Source organism: Camponotus vicinus, unplaced genomic scaffold (genome assembly GCF_025532165.1).
Source record: "Camponotus vicinus isolate PSW18456_S1 unplaced genomic scaffold, iyCamVici1.0 SCAF_3, whole genome shotgun sequence".
Taxonomy (NCBI): Eukaryota; Metazoa; Arthropoda; class Insecta; order Hymenoptera; family Formicidae; genus Camponotus; species Camponotus vicinus.
Genome location: NW_028141967.1, coordinates 7,291,759 through 7,299,901, shown reverse-complemented (window position 1 = coordinate 7,299,901; position 8,143 = coordinate 7,291,759).

Below are 8,143 nucleotides of genomic sequence, written 5' to 3'. Positions count from 1 at the left end.
TTATGTTACAGCTATAGGTATTTTAGATATACCAGAAAAGTTTTTGTTTTGAACTTAAGGTATATTAGAATTAGTTAGTATCCACAATCTTTAAAAAGAATTTATTATAAGGATTAAATAAGATTTTTGTGATTAGAAATGAAGTTTGTTATTTCGATGAAAGATTAAATTTAAAAAAAAATATAGATTAAGTAAAAAACCTTTGCACAAAATTAGATAAAAGCGCTAATACTACGGAACTGTTGAAAAAGGAAATATTATTTTAATGTATATTTTACATGTCACAAAATAATCGTGTACAAGGAACTTACTTCAATATTTTATGTGCTTAAACCTGCTTTTTTTTACAAAAAGTATATCAAAATATTACAATATACTTAATAATTTCAAGATTAAAACTCTCCTGGTATGTATAATATTTAATTGTAACATAAAAAAGCGCCAATTTAAAATAAAAATTATATAAACGATATAAAATTTCTCTTTTTCTACAAAATATTTCGAAAGTCAATTCTCACATTCAATTATTTCAAAAAGATTCCTTAAAAAAATGTTTGATCTTTAGAGAGAAAAAGTTATGCTCTTCATTTAACTTTGCATCATAATGTAAAATTTACATCAAGTTCATCTTAAAAAAATTTTAATTGAATCAAATATATTAATACCATAAACAAATTAATTATTTATCAAAAAGATCAATAGAAAATATTCATTAAAATTCTTTGATATAAAGTTATAAATAAAATAGTTATTATATTATATTTAAATATTCCCACCGTTGGTTGTTGCGATTGCGATTCTGTTTGAACCACGATTTTACAGTGAGGTGTCCCGCTTTTTGTCCTCGGTTTGTGTAGTTTGAATATTGGCCGCGTGGTTCGCACACAGACGTCTATACTATATATATTAGACCGCTAACTTGCGTCAAATACATGTCCACGAAATTTATGTACTAAATTCTCACGCATGCGTAACGTTGGTGGACAGCAGTCACGTTTGTGATTGGTTGATGTTATGTACAATGTACATAAGTATGTAATTTGTGTATAAACTTACAGTTGAATATAAGTTATTTTTAAATAATATATAATGTTCTTCGTTTTTAATTAAAATTTATCACAGCCTTTAAAGATAAAATATATCAAAATATATTTAAAAGGTATGTGATATAATTAAAATCAAGATTAAAAATATATATAGAAGAATAAAAATATATAAAGATTAAAAATATATACACAGGGTGAGCCATTTTAATTAACGCACGCAATTATTTCGGAAACAAAGCATTTTAGAGAAAAATGTTTCAGACAAAAGTTGTTTAGTTTCGAGGGGGCCATAAGATGGTATCATTGGTTTGACCTTGAAGAGTTATTTGAAGGTCACATGAAGGTCACCTTCAATTTCTTAAATGGAACCTACTATTTGTCATTGCATATTCTTGTAGCTTATCTCGAGAGCTTTCCAAAACACTATAATTAAGTACCTTTTCGTTAAGTACTTTTTGAGTTATGAGGCTTGAAATAATTTCTTAATTTTACATAAACCGTAAAATATCTTGTAAAATATTCATTTTTCGATTATCTTACCTTAATACTTTTACGTACAAAATAATGAGAGGAATCAATTGGTGTAAAGAAAACATATAGTTGTTTTTAAGAAAAAATATGGAATTGTTAATTGCAAATTACTGGGTGACTGAAGAGCAATTTTCAAATATATATTTCGTATTTGAGTCATGGAATCGATTACGATTGATGAAATTATTATTCAGTGTGTGCAAGAACAGAAATGTTTATATGATAAAACTGATAAAAATTTTAAAGATAACCAAAAAAAAGGATGCATGGTCTATAATTTTCTTTTTGTTGCGACTTGTAACTAATGAAAAGACTCAATTGTAGACTGATATGTCGTAATTACATTCGACATACAACATGCGACTAACGACTAGCGACATCCGACAGCGACATACGACGTATTGTAGAACGGGCCTTAGGGTGCCGTCCAATGACGTATATAACTAGACCAAGCTTTCATATAGTTTATAGGTGAGGGGAGTGAAGCCGGATATTGACATTTTAAAACAGAGAGAGAACGTTGAACGGCCTCTATGCTTTCTCTTTCTATTCTATAGACTGTCAAAAGCAATATGGCGTGATATGACACAAACGCAAACTAGACATGCGAAACAGTATATGAGTAAAATTGGTAAAAATACACGTAAAAATATATACACATATATAAATTTTTTGAAAAAAATATTACAAATATTGCATTAAAAAAAGGACAAAATGGCTGTTTGCTGTATTTGTGGCATCGATTATGCACCAAAATCAATTTTATTACTAAATAAATATAACAATATTTGTATTATGATCATGTGTATACTGCATAAAATAGTATTAATATCAATAATGTATCAAGATAAATGAAAATTTCGATTCCAGTTTTATTTCTGTACCACTTTATATATAGCTCTTGACAGTTTTGGGACGGCCATTTGCTTCTTGTATGATAGAAAAGGAAAGCAGATGCCGTTCAACGTTCTCACTCTGTCTTAAACTGCCAATTTCCGGCTTCACCCCTCTCTGAGAATGCTTGGTCTAGTTATATACGTCATTCCCAGTAGAGGTCTAAATATCAGAGAGACGCCAAACTACCCCCACCATGCCGCCGCGCCCCCATCTTAGATCCTACACGCACGTCATGTTATAGTGGTAGTGACGGTGTTTCAGTTATGTTGCTACATAAATAAGAATTTTGCAATGTCAGTAAAGCTTCTATAACTATTTAAACAAGATAAAAAAAGTATTTCTTTTACCGTGATAAAAAAATAATAACACGGATATATTTTAATTTTATTTTAGTACACACTTAATTATTTGTCACCTATAAACAAATGCTTTGCGATGACTAGAATACAGATGTAAGGTTAGTTTACCTTAGTATTCCCTAGGTTTACTCCCACTTTGTCACCGTAGCCGCCATCTTAAGAACGGATAGCTCACCACCAATCAGAAGGAGGGACGAGTTGGCGCCTCTCTGATATTTAGATTCGTATTAAGTTAGCCGGAAATTTTTCAGCCAACCAAAAATCTCCTTATGGAATCGTTTGTATTTCGTATGAAGAGGTTTGAAGTGTGATTAAAAACGTTTGTGAGTAATTAGAATAATTATAAAAAATTAATCATTTTTACAGTATGTAGTTAGCCAACATAACTAAATATTAAAAATTCTCCTTATGAATCGTTTGTATTTCGTATGAAGAGTTTTGAAGTATAATTAAAAAGGTTTGTGAGTCATTCGTTTAATTTTAATTAAATTTTTTTATATTGTGAAGTTAGCCGGAAGCTATATAAAATGGACGCCGTCCTGTGATTGGTCGATTTGCTTATGGTAAATACTAAAATTTTCTCATGTGTACTGACTTTAAGTGTAAACAAAACGAGCAAATTTATCTCTTTTGTAACTTTTAATCCATGACTAATTTATTATTAATTCCGCATAATCGCATAATATATCATGGATCGTGGATAAGCGTAGATAATTGAAATATGTTTTTCTACCAATAAATAAGTAAATCTTTTATAATTGTTTTATAATGTAGTCATCATTCAGAAAATGATCACAATTTGTGATTATGTATTTAATTGTTATTTTATATTCGCTTTCAAATAATAAACTATATAATAATAAAATTTATATAAAAAGATGGTAATATATGTAATCCAATTAATTATAATTGACAAAATAATTTCTTGTGAAAAAATAAAAGTAAAAAATATAGAAGAATTTTTTTTATAGCTTGTATAAAAAATCAGTTTTATGCTAAGTATATTATAATTTTCTGGACTGTAGTAATATTTAATATATAATTTTTGCTATATAAATATATATTTCTTCTTAATTGACAATAATTAACAAAGTAATCAATAATAATCAATAATAATTAACAAAAAAAATGATAACAAAAGAATATGCTAAAAATGTGCGCTTATATATATTTGAAAATACAAAAGAAGACTTACTTCCGATAAGGCATGGGCAACTTTCAAGTTTTCGGATGCAAAAATAATAAAATCTACAGAGATATCTATTTTTGCTCTTACAACATCAGCAATGGATTCATATTGATATCTGCCATCTCCTCTCTCTCGCATTTTGATGTAAGCCTTCCGATATTCTGTGACATAACTCAGCCAATCTTACTATCTGTAGAAATAGATTTTATATCAGAAATATATATTTATATAGCAAAAATTATATATTAAATATTACTACAGTCCAGAAAATTATAATATACTTAGCATAAAACTGATTTTTTATACAAGCTATAAAAAAAATTCTTCTATATTTTTTACTTTTATTTTTTCACAAGAAATTATTTTGTCAATTATAATTAATTGGATTACATATATTACCATCTTTTTATATAAATTTTATTATTATATAGTTTATTATTTGAAAGCGAATATAAAATAACAATTAAATACATAATCACAAATTGTGATCATTTTCTGAATGATGACTACATTATAAAACAATTATAAAAGATTTACTTATTTATTGGTAGAAAAACATATTTCAATTATCTACGCTTATCCACGATCCATGATATATTATGCGATTATGCGGAATTAATAATAAATTAGTCATGGATTAAAAGTTACAAAAGAGATAAATTTGCTCGTTTTGCTTACACTTAAAGTCAGTACACATGAGAAAATTTTAGTATTTACCATAAGCAAATCGACCAATCACAGGACGGCGTCCATTTTATATAGCTTCCGGCTAACTTCACAATATAAAAAAATTTAATTAAAATTAAACGAATGACTCACAAACCTTTTTAATTATACTTCAAAACTCTTCATACGAAATACAAACGATTCATAAGGAGAATTTTTAATATTTAGTTATGTTGGCTAACTACATACTGTAAAAATGATTAATTTTTTATAATTATTCTAATTACTCACAAACGTTTTTAATCACACTTCAAACATCTTCATACAAAATACAAACGATTTCATAAGGAGATTTTTGGTTGGCTGAAAAATTTCCGGCTAACTTAATACGAATGATATTTAGACCTCTAATTCCCAGTGAGAAATATTGGTCGATTCGACATCGATTCGACGAATGATTTGTCGAATCGATGTCGAATCGATGTAAATTCGACCAACATTTCTCACTGGGTTGCCTGTGTCCACGATACTAGAAATCTGTCTGAGTTCTCGATCTGAGATCTCGAATAGAATTAGTTGTACTCTGATGACTGTAGATAGCGTTATAGTCGAGTATGCGAGGTTAGAGTTACTATAATTTATATCAACATTAAAATCATGAAGTAAGAGAGAAGGAGATCGAACTTGATAGCGCGCGAGTAGAGAAAATGGTCCCGATTTGTGGCACCCACGGTCTTATATACAGGTCTGGAAACTCCGGTGGTGGGAGGTGTCCCGCTTTTTGTCCTCGGTTTGTGTAGTTTGAATATTGGCCGCGTGGTTCGCAACATGCATGGGATGTTAGTTAAACAAGATGGCGGTATCTGGTGTCCACAGCACGGCCGTCCACAGATTCCACTGACGCGGTCTTATTATTATTTTATATTGTTTTTTTTAAATGTTTTATTAATAAGTTTACATAATAAGCGATATAAGTGGTAATCGGAAAGGATAAACAAATGTATCTTTGTCAAAAGAGAATTGCGCGCCTGAACATTCCTCGATTGCAACGACTCGTGCGGACATACAGGAAACTATCAATTTCGAGCCACTAAGCGGGATACCCCCACGGAGGTAAAGGAGAGGACATAAGGCTGCGGGGGTGAAGCACTGGTGGGGAGGGGGATTCGATCGTCGGCCATGTTTTTATGGGCCATTCGTGCTGCTATCTATCAGTATTTAGCTGTATTATCTGTGTATTTTGATAATGCAGAGACATTTATTATATAATATAAAAACAAGAACATACAATAATATACAGGGTGACCCATTTTAACTTAGGCAGCCAAATAACTCGAAAAATAAGCAAGATAGAGAAAAATGTTTTAGACAAAAGTTGTATAGTTTCGAGGGGGCCATAAGATGGTATCATTGGTTTGACCTTGAAGAGTCATTTGAAGGTCACGTGAAGGTCACTTCAATTTTTTTAAATGGAATACCCTATATATTTTTGTACATTCTTGTAGCTTATTTCGAGAGATTTCCAAAACACTATAATTAAGTACCTTTCCGTTAAGTACTTTTTGAGTTATGATGCTTGAAATAATTTCTTAATTTTACATAAACCGTAAAATATCTTGTAAAATATTCATTTTTCGATTATCTTACCTTAATACTTTTATGTACAAAATAATGAGAGGAATCAATTGGTGTAAAGAAAACACATAGTTGTTTTTAAGAAAAAATATGGAATTGTTAATTGCAAATTACATATTTTTTCTTCGAAACAACTATGTGTTTTCTTTACACCAATTGATTCCTCTCATTATTTTGTACATAAAACTATTAAGGTAAGGTAATCGAAAAATGAATATTTTACAAGATATTTTACGGTTTATGTAAAATTAAGAAATTATTTCAAGCCTCATAACTCAAAAAGTACTTAACGAAAATGTACTTAATTATAGTGTTTTGGAAAGCTCTCGAGATGAGCTACAAGAATGTACAAAAATATATAGGATGTTCCATTTAAAAAAATTGAAGTGACCTTCACGTGACCTTCAAATGACTCTTCAAGGTCAAACCAATGATACCATCTTATGGCCCCCTCGAAACCATACAACTTTTGTCTAAAACATTTTTCTCTATCTTGCTTATTTTTCGAGTTATTTGGCTGCCTAAGTTAAAATGGGTCACCCTGTATATAATAATATAAGAAACAAATAAATATAAGAAATAATATGTACATATATAATTTACTGTCCTTTAAATAATATTAACTTATTGAAAAGATGCCTTTGACTAACACCAGTATTTGTTTGCTTTGCAATATAAAAATAACGAATATTAATATATTTAATAATAATGCTTTTTGTTAATTGCGTTTTGTGACATGTTAAAAAACTTTGATCGTTACAATGATCTTTCAAATCTTCAAATATAATTTGTCTATGTAAATTTAAAAGCACACTTTTAGTTACATTATGCAAAGTATACTTTGAGTTAAGTATAACATTAGGTTTTTCTTTCATAATAAATTTTATAATTTTTTCAGTTTCAAGACATATTTTTATTACGCTTAAAGATGGATATATTAAACTGCCACGATCTGTAATTTCTATTAATCTTCCTGTTTTTGTATTATTCATCAAGGCATTTGTACATAGGTCACACATAATACTTTTATTTAAACGCCGAACAATAAATCCAGCGATATAAGTTATAACTTCTGTAGCATATTCAGTTAAATAAGTAGTATGTGATAAAGCTATAACATATGGGTGATCATGATCAAAAGCAAAATTATTTATATAGTTTTCATTATTAATTTCATAATCGTCTATCATACGCGCAATTGTGGAAGTTCTATTTATTATTTCGTCTGGTTTAAAGGCAGAAGTTGCATTTAATATAGGTATATCATCCAGAGCTATACAATTTCCCGTTGTGGCACCTTTAATTTCTGCTCTAATCAATAATCTTTTAAATGCTGCTTTAAATTGGGTAGCAGTCGGATTATTATTTTGACGTTCAAAAGCTCGAATGCAGCCAAAGAATATTTCCAGATGATCTTGACTGATTTGATACAAAGGTATATATGGTACAATTTGTTCCGTTTGGCATATATCTTGGTATAACAATTTTAAACTTTCGATATTAATTATGAAACCGAGAAATCCCGTTTTACGATTAGAATGTATTAACAATTGCCCATTTTCAAGTTTTAAATTCGACAAATATTCTTTGCATTCATCTAGTTTGCTGAAAATCAGTTCGTAATTATCCGGATTTATTGGACGTTTATAAAATTTTTGTCGCAAATTTCGAGAATTAAATATATCAAATAAATTGTTGATCATCTGCAGAAATTCCTCTGTTGCTTCAGATTGCGCAAATGCATCTACATTTAACACACTTCTGCATGTTTTAAGTGCACTCGCAACAGATAAACTAAATATTTGGGCTGCTAAGCGAAC